This window comes from Homalodisca vitripennis, chromosome 6, assembly GCF_021130785.1.
Source record: "Homalodisca vitripennis isolate AUS2020 chromosome 6, UT_GWSS_2.1, whole genome shotgun sequence".
NCBI classification, from domain to species: domain Eukaryota; kingdom Metazoa; phylum Arthropoda; class Insecta; order Hemiptera; family Cicadellidae; genus Homalodisca; species Homalodisca vitripennis.
Window position 1 is genome coordinate 59,654,453 of NC_060212.1, and position 23,639 is coordinate 59,678,091.

The window sequence follows — 23,639 nt, forward strand, 5'->3', positions numbered from 1 at the left end:
TGGTAATATGTAAATATGCTTAAAAACTAAAACTTATATTAAACAAAAAATTAAAATTCCCGTGAAAAAAATTTATTTAGAGTAATTAAAATATATACATATTTTAGTTCTGACATTTAACGCATGATAGATGCTAAAGCACGCGTATTTTATCCAGACCTCACATGCTACCATAGCTGATCACGTGTAAAACCCCCATCTGTCTCACACTCTGCGATTCAGTTTTAGATTCTCAATGTTTTACTGAGGTTATGCTTCTCTGATAGGATCTGAGTTTCTATCAAGGAATAAAACATTCGAATATTTCTTTTTCAATCCGGATTATTTATATGATAACGTCTGGCTCGTGTTTAGGAGCCCCATTTTTGTAATTTGAAACGTCACGTAAAATGGTTAATAGGTGGTTAGATTTTTAATATTTCGTAGTATATATTTCTAACTTATCAAATTTTTAATAAAACCATACCACGGGTGGTTCTACTCATGTTTGCTTTCTCAGTAAAAAAAAAAAAAAAAGGGTGATACATGGGCCAGAAAAATTAACCTATTCTCTTAAAATATTTTATTTCTGACACATACACATATTTTTATTAGTAATATTGTATGTATTATAAAACACATCTTTTCTTAAAATGCTATAATATTATACGGTGTTCGATAGGAAAAGGCGTTACTTCATGATTTCTTGTTATACTCGACATGGCTCAATATGTTTTTACATCTGCTCGTATTATAGTTTTAAGCCATTAGGGACTTATTCCTTAAACTGTAAAATGCAATACCATGAAAAACATCTTTTTATTGTTGTTATAGCAACAAGCACACACAACATTGTCGCGCATAAATGTCTTCATTCAAGTTGGAGAGCTATAGTTTTAAGAATAAAATAAAAGGTCAGATCTCTAATAGAAGTCAAATAATGTTTAGGAATTTTTATCAGATCCCCTGATCACGTGACCACTACTGACCGCGACCGTGAACAACCTTGATTAGACCGGCTTCTGCGTCGTGTTTATGCTAATATTGTTGTGTTCGTGCTTTTTTATTGGTTCAGTTGTTTCGCTTGAGACTTACAGTTGGTCTTCAGTCTTGATATACCCTACAATAATACAAAAACAATATTACTGTACTTTTTTACACTTGATACTTAGGAAAATATAAAACTAAAATATTTAAACACGTAGATGCGTGGATTTAAAATCTGATTGTCTAGTTGATTCACTGACATATTCATACTTATTGTATTGATCTTCCATTTTCTTATTGAATTGTATATGCAAGATCTGATCATTGAATCCTACAATGACCATTGCACTTTTAATAAGCTGACATTGCAATGTGCCTATTCGCCCTCCCATTCACTCTGTTTGATATGATTCTCGCACAGGCAAGTGGCCTATTTAAATGGTCAGAGTAGGGCTTAAAAGGGATCGGCCTATATAATATGGTAATATTTTCTTATACATGTTTTGATAATGTAACTGACAAGGGACAAAGTATTAAGCACTTAAACTGAAGAAAAGTGTCTCATATATTTGCTTACATGGATGGTAAATGAGTAAATACTTTCATCTCCTCAAAGAATGTAATATACGTACATATTATATAGTTTAAACATATACGTAAATATATATATATATATATATATATATATATATATATATATATATATATATTGTAAGGTTTTGTAGGGTTGGTTTAGTTTAAGATTAAGGTTGTGACATATTTTTGAGCAAGGGTTGCTGTGAGAGGATTTAATAATAGGTTAGATTGGCTGTACAAATACCCTCAAATGAACCAACACATTTATTTGTGACAACATTTCATTAAATTGATTAATTGATTGCGTCAATCGACATATTAAGCACAAAACTTAATGTCTTAATACTTTGAAGACATATTTAATATTAAATTATTCATTACAATTTTATTTTGAATTTAATTCATTATAACATTTTACTAGTAATTTTGTAGTGTTGCAATAATAATGAGTTCATGGACTAACATGAGAAACTTTTCTTAAAATAGCTAAACATTTACATGAATTTATATTTTCGAAATTGTGAACATTTAAATAGATATGGAATTGAAAATGATTAATGAACCCTAAAATATACTAAGTCCTTAAAATTACTTACATTTTATTTCACATCACACTTATTACGCCTAGAGATATTTTTCCGCACACGAACACAAACACTCCCGAACTTTCACTTTTCGAATTCCCGGCCTCCACTTCCACCTCTCCTCCTTGTTCTTCAGTTTTGATGTTCTTCTCCCGCCAGCTCATTGACCACGCCTCTGCCAAATCTCTCCATCATAATTGGTGAGTACCAATTTTTCATATCAGCATAGCTGTCCCTTACATTGTCGCACGGTTTTTACAAATAAGCATTTCCTGTTTGTTCACCATCGGCGTCTGGGCGGATGTGCGTATCTACTTACATCCGGAGGATGTTTGTCTCGAATTGCAATACGAGACTTCCTTTCCAGCAACTATCTGTACATCTATTCTATGAATTTTATTTTACTAATAATACATATGTCTTACATTCCCCTGGCTTAATGACGATTCTACCTACGAATCGTACTTATAGTCTAATTAAGGTTATCCATTGGGTAGTCACGTTCATGTACTGTAGGCTTCAGAAATTTTATTTTGATGTTATTAATGTGGATGAAGTAGAGGGCTATAAAAAGAAGTAGTGTTATTATAGAAGTCCAGGCTAATAAAATGTACAAAATGAGTTCCGTGTTGTTTACAATGTTTTTGTCGTCGTGTTTTAGCTGGAAGTGGTGTTGTCTTTGTAGATTGTGAACGAAGTAGGTGGGTGTCGATAAGGTCCAGTTTTCATCTAAGATTTCATGCAGGTGTTGGAATTCTTGTCTTGTTTCTGATTCGAGGGTAATATAGTTATAGATTGAAATTTTGACCAAGAAATGGGAAGAAGATGTGTTATTTTATAGTTGTCAGGGTTTTTGGAACCACATGGTATTACAGTGTTTATAAGTGTTAAATTTTCTTGGTGTAGAGAACATTCACAGGGTAGGATGATTTCTAGAGTTCCTGTGTTATTCGGTTTTTGGATGTAGTGATGGGTCTTCTGATGTGAGCATACTACTTTCAGGTTTGTTTGGATGTTTGTTACCAGAAATTTGTTCGGTGAGACTTGTGTTACTAAAGGCATCGGGGTTTCGTTGAAGCAGGTGAATACGCAGGTAGCTCGGAGAGTAGGTAGTGTTGATGTGTTGAGAATGCTGTGTAGACATCTTAAGGACTGATCACCGTTGACTGTTGCCCTGGGAATCAAGCAAAGTGGGAGTGTATTTTGGTTACAACCCTTGTCTTCTGGATGGATGGCTGTGGTGAATTCTTGTGTGCGTATTACGATGGATTTTTCATGTGTGATGTAACATAGTTTGTCTTGCCAATGGAGAGGGATGGGTATGTTCTGAAATACCTTATATGTGAGGGTGGACTGTTTTAAGGGAACTTTGATTTTTATAAGGATGTATTGTTGCGTGATAGTGCAGGTAGTGATTTTTAAGGTGTAGTATAAGGATAACTTTGTAATTGGAATAGCTAGGGTTAGGTTTTCGTGGTTGTGTGAGGATGGTTAAGTTTTTTAGGTCACTAGTGAGGTTACTTTTGGGTATTAGGAATTCTGGTAATGTGTTAGCAAGGCAACTTCTGCGAATTTCCCTCATATTGTCGTGATAATAGTTGTAATATATATATAACTCCATGTTTGCTGTGCTAAGGCGTAGGTTTGTTTGAGATTGTTTGGTGTGGAGTTTTTTTGATATTAGCTCTATCTGTTCTTCCATGATTTTTAAACTGCTATGAACCTTGTCTGCTAGGATAGATACTCCGTCACTGAAATTCTTTATATTGTTTGTAGTAAGTAGGAAGGTCTTGATGGTCGGTGTCCACTGTATCTATAAGTGCATTCGTGTGCTGTGTAATCTCTTTCTCGTTGTCTACCAAGTCATGTATTTGGTGTTCTGTCGCAATGTCACAACACCATTCGAAGAAATCTCCGACGAACGTGAGCGATCTTCTGTTTCTATCAGGTTGTTGTCTTTGGATGAATGGGAGGTGTTCTGCTACCATTTGTTGATGTATGAGGGTTTGTAATGTGGAAAGGTTATTCTGTATCTTGCAATAGGTTTGTGAGTTGTTGAGGTTTTTAGGGCAGAAATTTAAAGAGGGTTCGTTTTTTAGATAAATTTTGCTGTGTGTTGAAAGGAATTTTGTATATGATAGGTATGGAACTGATATAAGGTAGTGTCTGAGGCATTGGAGTAAAGTACGCTCCTGTGAAGATTTGTACTAGAGGCTTATTGGGTTCTCCTATGTTGGGGTTGATGTGCTGGCAAGGTGGTCGAGAGGGGCATGGCAAGTGCTGTGAGTAGTAGAAGGAAGTGCTGTGAAGACTTCATTTGTCTCGTGGGTGGTCGGGATCGGTTAGAGTGCTGTAGACTGGTGTCTTGTAGATTGGTGTCTTGTAGACTGGTGTCTCAGGTTGTAGTTGGCTTTTTGGTGTCGAAATTCTAAAACTAAATATCTACAGGTTACATATACATTTCAGGTTAATATTTTATAATTAATACACATTTATGGCTAAGGTTTTTATTTACAGAAATCTTTTAATGACCTCTCGATGGTGTGTCGTATTTCCATAGGTCTATGTAATAATATTTACTAAGCATCTTGGTCTCTAGTGTTCTTAAATAAGGTTCGATATTATGTTAATTTTACAAAACGATACTACGCACTTTTGTTTCTGAGGAATATGTAATGTCCCTTCTTTGTGCTTATTGTCCATAGTCATTATTATGATCATAATATATGTTGCCAAATGAAGGCTGTATGTCTGTTTATGAGCAATATTGCCGTGCTAATACATGCTATTTAGATATATGTTACTTTCCTTCAATGTTTAGATTAGCTATGTAATAATTAAACATGTTATATAAGTCATTTACATGTCATATATTGAAGTATTTGTTTATCCTAGGATTATATAATATAGAACATGTATGTCTCTTTCTTTGAGATGCATCTCAGGAAAATTGAGTCCTTGTAGGGTATATTATGTTAACACTGCTATCTACTAACTTAAATAAATATGATATATGTAGTATACTTTATCATATTTTAATATTCTTTATTACTAGGCTATGTATACACGTATCCCTCAGGTAAGTATAATATGTACGTTGTGTCAAGTTAGAGTACGCTTTGTTATTGCAGTAAACGAGTACGTGGGAAACATTACTTGCATACTAAGCTGTCTGAACCACCAGGGCCCTTGGCGACCCAAGACCGCTGGTACATAGGCAATGCCCCCTAGTCATAGTCACAACATAGTCGGTGTAGTATAGCGTGGGAAGTTAGTTGAGTTAGCAGAAAACTTATCTGCCTGGGAGACATACCAGAGTCACGGTCAAGTCTTACTAGCCAGTCTAAGTACGGTTACCGTGGGTTACAGGCTCTGCTCGTGTCGTGTCGTGTGTGCTGTGTTAGTGTCCTGTGTATTGGGATTATCTATACCAATATCTTTGGTACGTGTAACCTATCACTTAATCACTAAATTACAGTAAACCTCACATTAAAATACAAAGTTAGGCGTTTTAATTTTCTAAAACTTTTATGTCTTTATTCTCTATCGTTTTCCGACACAACATCGAGATTTTAATATACATTTTTATTTCTGTTAGACTTACTTCAGTGACTCTCAAGGTTATATAACGTTATAATGAATCATTCAAACCGTAATCAAGTTAACCGGTCTCTCAACTCCTGGAGTATAATACCTATTTTTTTAAAGCGATTCTTGCGTGACTATGTAGTAGCTTTTTATCCTCATATATTATGAAATTATTGCGAATATACTTTTCACTCTCTTCAAATTTTTACTACAAGGCAGTGAGTGCATAGTGATGTTCATGAGAAATATTGTATATATTATTCTTGAATATTTTATTATTGCTCAAGTCCCTTCATATTTGTTTTATATTCTCTTATAGAATAATTTCATTCTAGCAACATGTATTGGTTGTTCTATTAACCTTCCCCTGTGGTAAATTTCTACTGCATATGTCACTTCGTTAATTTTTTTTCTTGACAACGAAAGGACCTCTAAATGGTGTTTGAAATTTACTATATTTTTTTGTGTGGTCTTTCGGGAAATGGACCAAGACTTCATCGCCGGGGTTTAAATCCAAATGAGTTTTGTCACGGTCAAAGTATTTTCTTTTGCGCTTCCTGGGCTTTTTTCATGATTTTCGGCATATCTTTGCGTATTTGCTCTAAAGTTTCTATATTTTCCAACACCATTTTTTCGGGATTAACCTGTAAATATATACAATCAGACGGTAAGTTAGCTTCGTAACCAAACATGAGGTAGTGCGGTGTGTAGCCTGTTGAAATGTTTACAGACGTGTTGTAGGCAAATGTAACTATTTGTACATATTTTTGACCAAGTTTGGGGTTTTTCCACAACGTAATGAGATATTGCCTTTATTAGCGTGTGGTTGTATTTTTCAACCGCACCTTGTACTTGTGACATATAAGCAGCGCCTGGCCTTTGTTCAATCCCCGAGTGCATTTAGTAACTGTGAAATTACAGAATTCATAAAGTGTGTTCCTCTGTCATGATTAATAATTCTAGGAAATCCAAATGTGCAGAATAGATTTAATAATTTTTGCGCTACTGTGTTCGCATCTGCATTTCTACAAGGGGTCGCAAATGCCATTCTAGTGCAGGCATCGGTTGCAACTAGGATATATTTGTAACCATTACTTTGTGTAATATTACCTACAAAGTCTATTGTTATTCTGTCAAAGGGTTTTATGGAGGGTGCAATAGGTTGTAGTAGGCCGTAATTTTTGTTCGTTTTTGGCCTACGTAGTTGACATTCTTCACAAGATTTTGTATATTGGAGGATATCACGGTACATATTCGGCCAGTGATATCGTAATTTTATTTTTGAAGCTGTTTTGTAATGTGATAAGTGTCCACCCGTGTAGGGGTTGTCATGGAATATTTATAATATTTCTTGTGTTTGTTTTTGGGGTATAGCCAATAAGTTTCTAGTTTCTTGTCCGTTGAAGGTTTTGAAAATATAACAATCCATCTATTTCTTCGTAATGTCTTGAAGCCCGTCTGATTTTTTTATTTACCGCCTCAGGTGAGGTCATCGCAAGGCGTATTTGTTTTAAATAACTGTCTTGAGCTTGTAGTAGGGGTAGATTTGTCTGTATTAAAAGTATTGACAGTTAAACACACGTCCGTAAATTCTTCATCCAAAGGTTGTTCTAAAGGATTTCTGCTTAAGGCGTCTGCTAACACGTTTGTAGCGCCACGTTTTATGTTTTACTACAATGTTGTAGTCTGTTAATGACAGTGCTAATCTGTTTAATCTAGTGGAAGTGTGCTTAAAATTTTTATAAAACTGTAATGCGGCACAGTCCGTATAAACTGTTGTTTGTCTACCAAGCGTGAATTCTCTGAAGTAGTTCACAGCATAGGTTAGTGCTAGCATTTCACGTTCAGCATTACTGTAACGCATTTGGGTATTTGAATATTTTTTTGACATGTAATAAATTGGGTACATTCTATTATTTTCTTCATCTAACTGTACTAACGCTGCTCCGCATCCAATCAAAACTGCTATCTACATAAAATGTGTGCTTCCCTGTTGTCCTTCCAATGTGATAGTAATGGTGAGTTTGTCAAAATTTGTTTGATTTTTATAAAAGCCTGTTCACATAGATCCGTCCATTTAAATGCCATGTTTTTATTTGAATTTTTTATTATCTCAGTAAGGGGTTGTGCTATTTTGGCATAATTTTGGATGAATCTGCGGAAGAATCCTGAGCATCCTAAAAATTGTCTCACTTGCCTTACACAAGTTGGTCTTTTAAATTCGGTGATAGCTTCTACTGACTGTTTTTGGGGTAAAATGCCTTCCCGTGATACCTCGTGTCCTAAAATGTTTACACTTTGTAGAGAAATTTACACTTTTTTTGTATTTAGTTTCAAATTAGCTTTTTCTAGTTCTTCTAATATAGTTTCTAGATTATGTAAGTCATTTTCAAATGAGTCACCATAACAAATTAGGTCATCCACGTAACAGATGACTTTATTATAAAGGTGACGGTTTAATATCGCATTCAAGGCTTTACTAAATAATGTGGTTGAAGTTGAAAGTCCCATCGGCAGTCGGCAAAACTGTAGAAGTCTATCAGGTGTTTTTATGGCTAGGATGTGCCTATCTTCTTTCCTAACCTCCATGGAATAAAATGCATTTTAAGGTCTAATTTTGTAAATGTGTGCGCTTTGTTCAAAGAGCTTAAAACCAGGTTTACTGAAGGAATGGGGTGGGCATCTGTTTTCAACTGTGCATTAACCTTCCTGAGATCAGCTACCATTCTGTCGCTTCCATCTTTATTTTTCACTAAAAATACTGGGCTTGCATATTCTGTGTAATCCTGACATTCCTCTAATATTTTTGCTTGTACTAAATCGTCCAATAATTTGTTTAATTTTTCCCTTTCTGTTTTACTCTGCCTATACGGTGGTGAGTTTACAGGTTTCGTATTTGGTTTTAATTCGAGTTGAACAGGAGGTATGTTTTGCAGGAGTTAAATCGATTACCTTTGTTGTAAATATGTGTCTGTATTTTTGTAAAACGTCAAGGACTTGTTTGTGTTCTTGGAGGGTTAAATGTGGTGAGATATCAAATACTATGCCGTCCTTATCTGTCAATATTGTTTTTCCTGTGTCAGTTGTAGTGGTATGGTGTTCCAGGGTAGGCTGTGCTTCGAGAGTTGGGTAATGTATATGTCCTATCGTAGTATGTGCGGGTATCCTTTTTGGGAAATTTGATGCGTTATAAATATTTACAATTGTATCTGTACCATCTTCCCCTTCTGTAAGATATGCATGACATTTCTTTTTTTATTCTTAGATTCCTATCTGTTTCGATGGCTGTTCGAGACTCTATACCTTTTAAAGAGCTAATCCTAATGTGCTGATGTGGTGCTATAATTATGTCTTGTGGGGCTGTTACCTCTGTTACTTGCTGTACTTCTAATTCCTGTGTGTTTTTAAAATTCTTGATGTCTAACTGCCACTGTTCATTCATAGGTAATTAATATGTTCAATATGATATTTGGTAATTTTTATTGTTTTATTTTTTATAGTTTAACTCCACGCAGTTCTGAAATAGGAATATGTTTTTTCCTACCAATATAGGGCTTGTTTAGATCAGGTGTCACATAAAACGTGTCTTCAAGTATTACTTTGGCCAATTTTTATGGCGATCTTTGTTGAACCCAAAACTGTTAATGGTATACCGTTAGCCGATATCAACGAGGGTATGTTGCTAGTATTTAATTTTGTTTCACAAACTAGGTCTGCTCTAATAATGTTTATGTTACATCCTGTATCTATAATGCAGGGTACTGGATGTCGAGGGTTTGTGGTCAAGGCTACGTCTATTGTTAGGACAAGGTATCTTCTTCTTGGTTTTATTTTCGCAATTAAATATGAGTTCATAAATATCCCTCTAATAATAATGTTTTATTTTTCCTCGGTCTGTTGTATCCTGTCTTGCGTTATTTCTTGCAAGTTAGTACAATCTATCATATTCTGTTTCTTCTGTTGCTCTATGTGATTTAAAATCTGTATAGTGTCTATCTCAATGGTTTCTTCCAATCCAGTATGTGTGTTTACCTCCCCCATACTACAATCTGGGTCCTGTTTTTACGTGCGCTACCCCCTTTAATACACTAGGTTTTATCTGTCGTGTGAAATTTTCTGAGACTGCAAGGTTTCTTGTAAAGCTGGGTTTATTTATATTTGTTGTCCCCCGAGGGGTTTGGTTCGCTTAGGGTTGGTGTTGGATTGAAGACAGATTGAAGTTTTATGGTGTGTATAGGCTTTTGCATAATAGATTGTTCAATTTCTTCCATCTTCTTTAAGGGTGGGAATTCTTGATTATAATCTATGGGCTTTAAATATCACTTCTGAACTGGTCTTTCCAGGGGTTGAATAGTGGTATTACTTTGGGGTTAGTTGGAGTAAATGTCATAGACTTTATACATTTGTAAGTTTGTCGATTCCTTTGGTTAAAATCTATAGTGTTATTTGATTTCGCTTTTAGTAAGGGGGAAGTTCGGTAAGGGTTAGTATAACCTCCCCCTATTTCCCGTTTTTTTGTTGATTCTGTTTATAATAATTAGACTTGTAACATGATTCGATATTGTGGTTTGTTCGCTTGCAGTACCTGCAGAACAGCTCTTGTGTATTGTTGGTTTTAGGTGCTAAGCGGTTACTTTGGGGTTGAGAAGTTAATGAACGTTTGCTTGAACCAACATTGTTCAGTATTATGGTTGTCTTTACGGCAAATAGTGCAATACCTATTTTGTCTAGCAGGTTGTATTTGGGAATGGTTTTGTCTTCTCCTATCACTGAAAGTAACGTGTTTAATCATAGGTGGCCTTTGGGTTTGTTTGGGGTAGTTTGGGCTTTCCATATGTCTATTCTGGTGAGGACTAGGTGTTCTATCATATCTTGGCTTATATTTTGAGTTTTCATACGGGGATGGAGACCTTTCGTACCTGTGGTTATGATTTGAAATTTGGTTTGTAGTTAGGGTAGCTACTAAATTGGTTAGGGTGTTAACTTCTGCTTGTAGTTTATGGATGATGTTTTGTTCATATAAGGGTGTACTATAGGGTCTGTTTGCTGCAACCCTATTGTATCTTTCTTTGTTTTTCATTTGTGTTAGAACTAGCTGTTCTGTAATTTTTAAATTAGTCTCTAGATCACTTAAGGTGTCGTTTTTCAGTCCTATAACTCGTTCACAGATTTCTGGTTTTAGTCCCTGTATGATAAAATGTATAATTTGCTTGTCCTGTATTGTAGGGTCATATCTTCGGCATGTTGTTAATATATCTAAAAAATAGTTTTAGTGTTGGCTCGTTCTCTCTCCCTGTATTTTGTGTTCTAAAATCATTTGTAGACTCTGGGTTTGTGCTAATGGAGTGAAAGCCTCTATGAAACTTTTAGCAAGTTGATCCCATTGTATGGCTTCCCCTCGTTGTTTTTTTGCCTGTAGTGTTTGAACCAAGTTAGTGCTGTGCCTGATAAATGCGCTGGGAATAAATTTAACTTTAGTGTTATCTGTCCATCTGTTTGAAGTTGCTGCAACTAAGAATTTGTCTAAAAAATCTTGTGGATTTTCGCTCTGGAGACCTGTGTAAGTCCCAGCTGATATTAGCGGTATGTTTTCCCCCATGGTTGCTGTGTTCGTTCTGTCAGGTAGTGTGAGTGGCTCGTAATGTTGTGCTAAGGTTGGGGGTGCTTGTGTCTTGATGTCCGCCTCAGGGTTATGTACTATGTCGTATAAATTTGTTCTCTGCACTAGAAAAATCCTCGATTGTAGCTAGATCCTTATAGTTTTCCCTGTCCTCTTCACTTAGGTGAGTTTTTCGTGTAGTTAAATAATTAAATATGGTTTTAATATTAGGGTGACTTGCGCTTATACGTGTTAAGTTCTTAAGTGCCGCTAGGGTAGGTCTGAGGTCTGCTACAGTGTCTGTGTCTCTAGATAGAATTCCATTTTCATTTAATATTTTTATTATGTCACTTTTGGAAGTCCTATATGTGTCTAATGGTATTAAATCTTCATGTAGTATGGTTTCCATTTAATTATACATGTCCATTGACGTACCTCGTTAGTTTACTTGGCGTTACTCTAATTACGGGTTTGAAAATATTTTTGAGTTATTGGAAATTTAATTTATCTTTTAGGTAAATGAGTGGTTTGTCACTGAAGTAGGCTATTTACGTTAAATACTTTCTTATAAATATTATTTAGTTCTAATTTATACTTAGCCTATGAAACTATGTGCTCGCCCATGTGAGGAATTTGAATGCCAATCGAGTTTTAGCGCCTCTACCATGTAAGGTTTTGTAGGGTTGGTTTAGTTTTAAGAATTAAGGTTGTGACATATTTTGAGCAAGGGTTGCTGTGAGAGGATTTAATAATAGGTTTAGATTGGCAGTACAAATACCCTCAAATGAACCAAACACATTTATTTGTGACAACATTTCATTAAATTGATTAATTGATTGCGTCAATCGACATATTAAGCACAAAACTTAATGTCTTAATACTTTGAAGACATATTTAATATTAAATTATTCATTACAATTTATTTTGAATTTAATTCATTATAACTTTTACTAGTAATTTTGTAGTGTTGCAATAATAATGAGTTCATGGACTAACATGAGAAACTTTCTTTAAAATAGCTAAACATTTACATGAATTTATATTTTACTAAATTGTGAACATTTAAATAGATATGGAATTGAAAATGATTAATGAACCCTAAAATATACTAAGTTCCTTAAAATTACTTACATTTTATTTCACATCACACTTATTACGCCTAGGGATATTTTTCCGCACACGAACACAAACACTCCCGAACTTCACTTTTCGAATTCCCGGCCTCCACTTCCACCTCTCCTCCTTGTTCTTCAGTTTTTATGTTCTTCTCCCGCCAGCTCATTGACCACGCCTCTGCCAAATCTCTCCATCATAATTGGTGAGTACCAATTTTTCATATCAGCATAGCTGTCCCTTACATTGTCGCACGGTTTTTACAAATAAGCATTTCCTGTTTGTTCACCATCGGCGTCTGGGCGGATGTGCGTATCTACTTACATCCGGAGGATGTTTGTCTCGAATTGCAATACGAGACTTCCTTTCCAGCAACTATCTGTACATCTATTCTATGAATTTTATTTTACTAATAATACATATGTCTTACAATATATATATATAATAAACTAATTAAATTTTAAACACAAATAAATTTATTCTGACAACAAAATACAGGGTGTAACTGAAATACACCGACAAAACTTCAGGAGGTTTGTTCCTGAGGTACAAAGTTAAACTTTTCAACATATGCTAATCTAGTAAAAGATTGTATAAAAAATTTACTAGAATATAAAATAAATTATAAATTTATTTATAAAACGAACGGTACCTCCTCATTTTTTGAAATCGCTCAAGAAAATAAAAAAGTTATGGCATTTTTCTTAACCTAGTAACATATCACATTTACAAGTTTTTTTCTTGTTTCAAAAAACTAGTGTTTCAATTGTTTAGAACATTCAACAAAAATATCTCACATTAAACAAAAATATCTCACATTAAACAAAAGAGTTTTAAGCTGTCATTATTAAGAAATACGGAATAACTTAAACAGAGCAACATTTATTTCAAAATATTAGGGATCACTTTACAACAAATGTTCAATATGCCTTCCATTTGATGCGATGCATGCATTAACACGTCTGGTCATTGATTGCCGAGTTCTTTCAAGTATTCCTGGTGTATTCCTTACAGTGTTACAGGCTGCAGTGATACGCTGTAAAAGGTCATCCCTGGTATTAACTGGTCTTTCATAAACTAGAGTTTTCAAATGGCCCCAAAGGAAGAAATCGATTGGATTTAGATCTGGCGACCGAGGCGGCCATGATACAGGTCCCCCTCTGCCTATCCATCTTTCCCCATACGTTTGGTCCAGAAATTGCCTGACATCTCGTCTGAAATGCGCGGGAGCTCCATCATGCATGAACCAACAGTGCTCTCTCACACCCAAGGGAACATCATCTAAAATTTCAGGCAATTCGTGTTGTAAGAAATGTCTGTAGTTTTCACCATTTAGTATGTCAGGTAATACAAAAAGGACCTAATAAACAGTCTCCAATGATGCCTGCCCAAACATTTATTTTAAACTGCTGTTTATGTCTCCCTTCATGAATGGCTTTGTGGGTTTTCATCAGCCCATTGATGCATATTGTGGTAGTTGGTTATTCCATCTCGATTAAAACAAGCTTCATCTGTATACACAACTAATGATGTAAAACCAGGATTGTTAGCTTGCTGATAAAACCATTGGCAAAACTGTAAACGTAATGGAAAGTCAGCTGGACCAAGGGCTTGTACAACGCTGATAATGGTAACGGATATAACATCTGCTCATGTAGAACTCGCCATACTGTTATGTGGTCTACGTTGAGTATTGCTCCTAAATGCCTAGTACTTACGCCTGGATCTTCCTCTACTCGCTGTAAGATGTTTTCTTCCAAATCAGGAGTTCTACGCTGTCTCTGTACACCTCGGTCTGCAGTAGAAGGTAACAAAGTGCCAGTCTCATGAAGTCGGTTGAAAACAGCAGCAAATGTTGAATGAGTAGGTTGTTGTCGATTTGGAAATGATTCGTAATACAGGCGGGATGCTAGGCGACTATTACCGTTAGCTTTTCCATACATAAATATCATGTCAGCTTGATGGCTAAATGGGTAACCTGCCATCTTCAATAGAATAAGAGCACTATTGACTAATAATGTTTTCTGCAAGTGAAAGTAACAGATCATATCTTGTCAAAAATAAACAAGGAAATGACTTACTTATCTGAATTCATTGTTGTTCTAATCAGCTGTGTCCTCAACATGAAAACATATTCAGCTGTTTTAAAACCATGAAAGTTGAGTCATGTAGATTGCTTGTTACAATGTCGTTTTTAAAATTTAATACTAATTATCATGTTTAAAGTTTTTTAACCCAAAATATCGTTTTATTTTTTAATACTGCCTAAATACTTACATTAACTTTTGAAACAAGAAAAAAAACTTGTAAATGTGATATGTTACTAGGTTAAGAAAAATGCCATAACTTTTTTATTTCTTGAGCGATTTCAAAAAATGAGGTACCGTTCGTTTTATAAATAAATTTATATTTATTTTATATTCTAGTAAATTTTTTTATACAGGAAGTAGTTTTTGAGAAATTCACCATCAAAGATTTTAACTAGCCGCCATTTTGAATTTTGTTTGAGTAAAAATTTTCAATTTATTTTAAATTGACAATCTTTACTAGATTAGCATATTTTAAAAAGTTTAACTTTGTACCTTTAATGGTTGTTTAGAAAAAAAAAAATAATGTAATAAACACAAACAGACGGACAGACGGAAAACGATGCATTTTAGGACATACATTTATAGGAACTTTTTGGTTCGTTTTGACCTCAGGAACAACCTCCTGAAGTTTGTCGGTGTATTTCAGTTACACCCTGTATAATATAATACATATCTTCAGTTTTACGAATAGGAATTTTAGAAGTAGGATTTAATTTACAAAAGCCTTTCAATAAAGCATTGGCATCAGTCAAATCCTACATCAATTTCAACAACACGGCGCGTATTATCTTTGTAATTGATTCATAAATAAAAAATCCAATGTTGTTTAATCCTTATGAACGTGCAGGACAACGGCTATTTATGATATAGAGTAAAATAAGCAGTATTCACATTTAATAAATTATATTGCCTAATTTATTATTCTAAATTACAATAATAAAGTTTTGACTGCTCTTTATTTTGACTTTCCCACAACCGGAAAAAAAGAAAGAAAAATTGCTGGATCAGTTTAACTTATTCTAAACGTTACTCTTTCTGTTTTACTTACAAATTAAACAACAGCGTATACTATAAAATTACGGATGAAACATAGGTTAATGTATCTATTGGTCTGCAGGAACATATTTTTTGTTCATAAAGGACTAATTTTGTTTATTATTCCGTATGGAACGGGTTTTCATGTAACCTACTAACCTGGTTCCATTACATTATACCTACAAACTGGGGTGCATTACATGAATGAGTTAGATTCCTTTTCAAATCAACCATTTTTAATCAGATTTATACAAAAATGTTATACTTTGTCTACTCTATTTCTATTTGTGTGGATGTATAAGTAATTTTTAATATTGAATCGGCTGTTTTGATATTCAGTTGTTTTTAGAATCAAATCAAGATTTTTCTTCTAATAATATTTTGTATCCGGTGTATCCGGTTGCAAAATTTAAAAAAAAAATACATATCAATAATGTAAAAAATTACGAAACTAACTAATTAAATTTTAATACACATAAGTTTTTTTTCTGACTACAAAATATACAATATATATATATATATATATATATATTATATATATATATATAATATATATATATCTGTCATGCAATACAAATTTTTGAAGTAGCTTTTCATTTACAAAATGTTTTCAATAAGGCATTAGCATCAGTCACGTCCTACATCAATTTTCAACACGGCACGTATTAACTTTGTAACTAAATAAAAATATCCAATGTAGTTTAGTCTTATGAACGTGCAGGACAACGGATATTTATTATATAGAGTAAAATAAGCAGTTTTACATTTAATTATATTGCCTGATTTTTTATTCTAAATTAAAATGATAAATTTTGGATAGCGCTTTAGTTTTAATTTACCACAACCGGAAAAACTAAATTAGTTTATTCTAGACGTTACTCTTTATGTATTACTTACAAAATTAAACAAAAGCGTATACTATAAAATTACGAAAGGAACATATGTTAGTGTATCTAATAGTCTGCAGAAACATATTTTTTGTTCATAAAGGACGAATTTGTTTATTATTCCGTATGGAACGGGTTCGCATGTAACCTACTAACCTGGTTTCCATTACATTATATCTACAACCCTGCCGTGCATTACATGAATGAGGTAGATTCCTTTTAAAAATCAACCATTTTAATCAGATTTACATGCAAATGTTTTAATTTGTTTACTCCATTTGTATTTTTTGTGGATATACAAGTACTTTATAATATTGAATTGGCTTTTTTGATACTCAGTGGTTTTTTAGTATCAATCAAGCTTTTGGTTCTAATATATTTTGTATTGAATGGAAATTAATACTATTTGTTGTACGAATTTAGGTAAGAAACTGAATGAGATGCCGTATTTATACTATTAGGTGACTATTAATAGAGGGATTACACCACACTGAGTCCGCGTAACAGGCTTCCTTGAGGAAGCATACAAAAGTGTAACTACTTGTATTACTCACAATTATTAAAAACGTAATATGATTATAATCAGTTTGATAGGAAAATTTCTATATTTTGTAATTATTTTAGTCTTCTATTTGGTTACCCTTAAGACATCCCATCCAATAACATTTACTATAATCAAGCTCTATGACCCCTATATATAAATGAAGTTTCATGCAAACATTTCGGGTTGAGAGTTTATGGTCAGTTCGATATCGAAAAATTGAGCAAACAAACATACAGAAATACAGAAACTATTTTTTCAAACCTTTTGAACTAAACGCTTCGCTAGCGCTCACCTAATAAACTGAGGCTATAGAAACAGCTAGTGTTAGTGAAGGTGAATTGCAGAATAGCACTCAGTGATTAGCACTCCTCACATAACTCACTTTGACACAAGAGTCATCTTTGCAATACAGGCATATGCCATTAGTCAGGGACAGTAGCAATATCAATTGAGTACACTTGCAGTCTGAATGATACCTGGTTCTAATTAAATAACACTGAACACCCTCTTGACGTTTTGCTGTAATCTTCCTAGCTAGTAAATAGATATTTGGAAGATTTGAGGGTGGGAGTTTGATTATCACATTATAGAGTAGTGTATACGAGTATATTCACATGTACTTTTCACTCAGTGTGGGTGCTTTAGATTTGTTGTTATCCTTAGAGGGCTATATTGTATCATTGCCAGTCCATTTGTGCGATGACTCTTCATACGAAGGTCCCACAGACTGATAATGATGTAAAAACATCAAACAGAAGCAGCAGCCGACTGTCTGTCTGTACGTCTGATTAATTAGCCATAAATTAGCAGTGGATTTATTCCAGTTGATTCTGCCTTTACTCTAAGAAGAAAGTAATATAAATGTGTAATAAAATCTATAATGTAATAGGAGTGTTTTCAAATACTTCATGTTGAAGCAAATAATAATTATGTTGTAAACCTTTCCCTGAGCTGTTTTATAAAGATAGCTTTGCAGTGGATTGTTTGATTTTGATATCATAGTTCGTAATTGAAACAAGTATGAAATAAAGTTAGGGTGTTATTTAATCATATGACTAACAGTATTTTATACGTCAATTTCTCATGTATGTATAAAAATTATGCATATGGCTCATCTGTGTTAATCAATATAATATTGACGTTAGGGGAACATGTTCATCATTAACAGAAATATATGACGCTGTTAACGTAATCAAGCTCCAATAAGGTGTGTTTAGAAAACTATTTTAGTTCTATATTAAACCGCTCTTTACTGCTTATTGCAACGTGGTATTCATGAACTATTTAGGATTAACACGCTGCTAATATTAATTGATCGTTGCCACGAGAATATCTTATATGGAAAACCTATTAATATAGACCGCAAAAAATACTGCGCAATTTACAAATAGTAATTGATATATATTTTCTTCTCATCGATAGTGTTTATTTTGGTAACGTATTGTTTGAAAATCCAAATTATTGTAACCTAAATTTCCACAATGGTTACAAAAGTTAGTTTAAAAATTTGTATGTGTAAAAGTTTATTTTAAAGGAGAGGCTGATAACCTTTTATGCCTTGCCCTGCCCTTCCTCATGGCCACTGGCCTGTAAGAGGATCTTATCAAATAGAATACGAGGGAATGTTTGTTACAGTGACCTTGTACGAAGGTACTGATATAAAAAACGGTCACAGGCAGAGTTTTAACCTGCGCTATCTCTAACTCAAATCCAATGTCCAATTCTTAGAGCGCTCGGCCACGGCAATCCAAAAAGTATATCGAGATAAAATAGTAAATAATATAATATATCTTTCGATTCGAAATCACAGATAGTATATTAGAAAATTATTATTTATGAAAAGTAAAAATCTAAAAATTACTCCATACAGTAACAAATTCACAGGGAATTCTTATTTCGAAACAAAGAATAAATGGTCAATCACTTTAAAATAATTGAAATAATATACTTTGAAGGTTTACTAGAACTCCGGATCACGTGACTCCTGCTGACCGTGACCAGACTTTATTAGACCGGCTTTTGAGTCGTGTTTATGCTAAAGCCGACACAAAATTTTCGTGTTGTTTTCGTGCTTTTTTATTAGCTTTAATGTTTAACTTGGGACTTTCCACTGTTTTCATGTATCGAAAAATGAAACGAAATGAAATGAATTTGTCTTAAATACTGTTGCTAGGTTAAATACTCTAAATACTAACCTAATTCCTCTTCCCATTTTTTAAATACACACTTAAACTTGTCTGATATACACAAAAATTATACCATTAATATAGAAACACATAGGTACATAAAATTTAGATTATATTGATTAATGTACTTAAATGTTATTAATGAAAGAAAACCAATGGTAAATAAATTATCCTACAGTTCCAGTTATTATCGAAATAAGTGCTGTAAAATCGATAAGTAAATGTGGCTATGGAGGGAAGGGTTGTTTCAATGTGAATGTTGGTTACCTAACTAAGAGGAAAGTGAACTGGAGCTAAAGTCAACATTCACATTGAATCAACCGCTCTCATTACAGTTACGTTACATGCATAAAACTCGGTTGCTCTACAGAGATCGTATCTAATACATGGTATCTGTACACATGATAAGACAATGGGAATACCTCTTTATCTTAAAACTGTATATTTTATTGTAAGTATCTCTGTTGTCAAAATTATCTAAAGAGTTGAGTGAACTTCTTTTGAGCTTACCGACTTTTTGTGGAAACTCTTCAGACGAAAATGACTCCAAATTCCAGGAGTCAAGTCTGTGACAGTGTCCATATGAGAAGGTGAACTGGAGCCAAACTCAACATTCACATCAAGTAAAGGGTTTACCGGGCCTCTAAGCTATTAACCAATTACTACTTGCAAGGAATCCGTTGAAAATAGTTAGTATTTAACCTACACAGAGCACCCACATTTATTTTTATACTTACCTCATTGTATTTTCGCCAATAAGGCAATAATTACGTAAACGTGTTTCAAATATTTAATTAAATAAAACATAATATTACTTGAAATTTAAAACTCCCTAAGAATACGTCTGCATATCTCCCTCTACGTAATATTATATTGCAATAAAATTATCCACCATTGTGTTAATTTTTAAAATATTAATAATAACTGAAAAGCGAGGTAACAGGGATAAAATTGGATTATATTATTTTACACATTTGGCTCTTCACTAAGTACCAGTGTCAGCCACAAGAGAGGAGAAGTTGGCAAACATAGATCAATGGGGATAAATCAAATGTTTCGCCCGTAGGATACCCAGATAAGAGGACTACCTCCGCATCCATTAATTACACCAGTTACTTGTTTGTTTTACAAAAAGCAAAGTTGAAAGTATTAAAAAGTTATTGTAGGAGAATATTTCTTACTCAATTGAAAAGAATTTGGTAAGATCCTAAGAATGCTTTGTTTGTAAAAACAGTGTATTTTTTTAGTCCTATGTTTACCTTATGGATCTTACTATATGATTTTACGCAAGTGTTCATATGATCTAATATAGTTTTCTTAAAGGTTTATTTTTACAATTAATAACAACAATGAGAGTGTAAAGTTTCATTGCATTTATGACCAGCCTTAGGGTTGTATTTCTAAAAGCTCATGTTGCTCATGTATATGCCCATTGTTAAACAATATGCGCATTTCCAAAATTATATTTAAATGAGGCTCAATAATTTCAATTGTAAATGGTAATAACCTAATGTTCAACTTAACTTCAGACCAAAGATGCATAATCATTGGTAATGTATACATTTTAAACTTTCAATTTAAACAGATTACTAAGAGATATTAGTTATTTGTGTCTTATATTAACTTTTTTAAATTAAGTTAAAGGCACAGATTTAGTATATGAAGTGTGAGCCGGTTCAATACCTATATCTCCCCCGGCTCAAGTGTGTTTTATATAGTGTATGTGTGTGTGGTTTATTGGCTGCAGAGGCCACTGACCATTTGAAGGCGTTTGGCCTTTCCGGTAGAGTGGCAAAGACTCCGAGCCGTGGTGTACAAGTTTAGGAGTAGCTCCAAGTTAAAATTTTTGTTTAACTAAGTGTTTTATTTAGTTTTGCTGAGCTGTTCTCCTTCTAACATGTGCGGCTAAGTTTACGGCCCCTCACTGATGAGGTCCAAGAGAGGAATGGTTTTTTCTCTCCTGTCTTCTCTCCATCATGGGTGGTCGCAGAGAAACATTCGCTTTTGCGCTCTGCTGAAGGACGGCCACCATGATTGGACATTTCTGTTTCTACCAGTCAACATCTGTGATACCTGTGATATTGTTATTGTTGCCATTTTATATAGTTTATATTTTGTTATTTAATTTTAAGTTAGTTTTAGACATTATTTAGTTATTTCTTGGATTTCATTAGGAGCCCGCCCTTAGCCGAAGGATACCGGGTGGAATTGGCTTTCCTTGTTTCAAAATTATGGGGTTTCTAATTTTTGTATGCAGGTGCACCTGACAAGAATAATTGTTTGAGGTATCTACTACTGCAGGCACTTTTTATTTTTTTATTTATAGTATATATACATATATATTTATATTGACTGATAGGCCTATGTGTGTCTTAGTAAATGAACCTGAGTATAACTGACCACACGGTGTTCTTTTTTTTACCTAGTTTTGTCTTGATCCGGCATCCCGTTCGCCACCATGGGCGCGCGCGCTTCCCTGTTGGTTTGCTGTTGGTGTGCGAGCGGCGATGTACGGTTTCAATGGTAGCAGATCGTGGTTAGCTGCTTTCTCAGCTGTCTCTCAGTTCTTGGTTTTGTTTGTTGGTGTAGGTTAGTGGTTAGGTAGGGGGGAGGTTAGAGTACACAATTTTTTTTTCATTAGGAGCTCGCCCTAGCACAGGATACCGGGTGGAATTGGTTTAGTGTCTTGCTTCCTGCAGACTTACCCTTTGCAGGGAGCAAGGGACTCTAAATTGCTTAACCGCTAAATTTATCTAACTGTACTCTACTTCTCCCCTATCAATGTGTTGTTTTGTTATATTTATTGCTTCTGTGTTTGTAGGTTGGTGGTTAGTGTATATTTGCAGGGTATCCTTCTATTAGGTAGCGGGTATTAAGTTCTTTCACTTGGACCTCGTCAGTGTAAGCCTTTTGTGAGTTGAGTCCACTTAGGTTACTAAGTAATTGTTGCGTACGCTTTGTTGTTTATTGTGGTATTTATTTGTCTTAATTGTTTGGTATGGCGTTTTTCCCTGTGCCTGAACATCTACGCAAGCCCGAGTTGGTTTTTGAGGTCCTGGCGAGAGGACAGAAGCCCGAGGGAGATGTGAGGGCATTAAGAGCTCAATTACGGGCTTGTATAGCGTTGGACCGCAGCTGGAATGCAGAGTTCCAAATTAACACAGAATTTGAGTTTTGTAAAACCCGCATGGAGGAATTAGAAGACGATATTAATTTTGAGTCACTTCCCATGTCCGGGTCAGCAAAGGCTAGATTGGCATCTCAGCTTTTACATAGGCGTGACAGAATAGTTTTACTTATGTCAGCTCCTAGTTTAAACTCTGATATTAAAAGTTGGGCTTTTTTCGGCCAGTAACAAATTAAAACAAGCCTTAGATGGTTAGAGTGAGGTGTGCGCTCGGTGAAAGAAGAAGGGGGTACTATTTACCGCTGTCACTCCAACGGAGGTTCCCACTACCATTACTTTTGCTAACCATCCACCGGCTCTTTCTTTCGAGCCTCCCAGAGTTACTATGTCTCCGATGGGTAGTGGTGAGGCATCATCTATAGTTGTGCCTTCCTTTTCTAGCTTTGGCAAACTGCCCCATCCTTTGGGGAGTGTTTTACAACACTTCCCCAGAAGTTGATTGGGCTTGACACTAATTTACTTATCCATTTCCTTTCTGGAAGTTTTTAAGCTAAGAGAATTTCCTTGTATGACAGATGCCATGCTTATGCAGATTTTAGCGCAGTTTTTCCTTAAGGCCGTTTTTTGATCGCCTTCTAGACTGCCTTAAGAGAGGTGCCACCTTTGACCAGTTCCACGCCGAGATCTTGGAGTTCTTTGTACCTGCTCGGGTTAGGGAGCGCTTGCGGGTGGAACGCGTTTACCGTCCTCAGGCACCAGACGAGACGTTGAGGCCATTTTGTCGGGGAGATACGGGATGTAGCCCGGGTGTTGCGCTTGAGCTTGAGCGAAACGGAGTTGGTGAGCCTTATTTTGGAGGGCATTAAACCTGAAGAACGCTCCCGTTTGATTTTTTGTAGCCGTCCCCGCATCTTTTGCGGATTTGGACCGCCTCTCCATCATCTCTAGAGGGGTTCAGGATGCGGATGATCAAAGGGAGGCCATGTCGAGGCATCTTCCTCACTTGCCTCCGGGGCCGGTCCATGCTCCGGTGCAGTCTGAGCCAGCAGCTGCTCCTTCCCGTAGGCAGCCTCCTACCTGTTTATGGCTGCAAGCAAGTGGGACATATTAGACCGTTTTGTCCACTTAATAAAAAAAACTAGTAAGCTTGCGGACGAGTAAGCCCGACTCGTGCCGTAAAGGTAAATTTTGAGGGCAAATATGTACCTGATTTTTGATGGTAAAAGGGTAGCTGGTTTTAATGCAGAACAGAAAGAAAACAGAAAGAAATAGACTTGGGGACAGTTATCATCGTTGGCCCGAGAGGGGAGGTTGCTGCTCTGGCTGCGCAGGGAGTAAGGGGCT